At 39.6% G+C, this 346-nt stretch overlaps 1 protein-coding gene across 1 annotated transcript in view; it reads right to left on the bottom strand.

Annotated features, from left to right (window-relative positions):
* The window catches only part of LOC107707560 (conserved oligomeric Golgi complex subunit 3-like), a 19,055-nt gene that overhangs the window by 7,479 nt on the left and 11,230 nt on the right, over positions 1 to 346 (bottom strand). The gene's annotated exons all lie outside the window — the stretch shown is intronic.

The raw sequence follows: 346 nt of genomic DNA, 5'->3' as shown, positions 1-346 counted from the left end.
AATAAATATTTTTCTCTAATACAGTAAGAGGACGTGTGTCTATATCGTCCTAATGCACGGTGAGGAGGATCACAGCTGGAGAACTGCAGAAAATAGTTGAGTCTTGGGGTCAGAAAGCCTGTTGTTTGGGAGGGTTTCAAGAAAAAACTAGAAAAGAAAACGCTCTCATTCAAAAACAAACTCCTGCATATTTATTTGCTAGACACGACTGGAGCTTTAAACGGGACTGGGTTCAATGGTCAGATGAAACTAAAAACAATTAGCTTTTTAGCAGCAAACACTCAAGATGGGTTTGGTGCACACCGGGATAAAAAAGTACCCCATGTGTACAATGAAATATACTGCT

This window comes from Sinocyclocheilus rhinocerous, unplaced genomic scaffold (assembly GCF_001515625.1).
Source record: "Sinocyclocheilus rhinocerous isolate Xijiao unplaced genomic scaffold, SAMN03320098_v1.1 scaffold1919, whole genome shotgun sequence".
Classification (NCBI taxonomy): domain Eukaryota; kingdom Metazoa; phylum Chordata; class Actinopteri; order Cypriniformes; family Cyprinidae; genus Sinocyclocheilus; species Sinocyclocheilus rhinocerous.
This window is presented reverse-complemented; position numbering and strand designations above follow the sequence as displayed.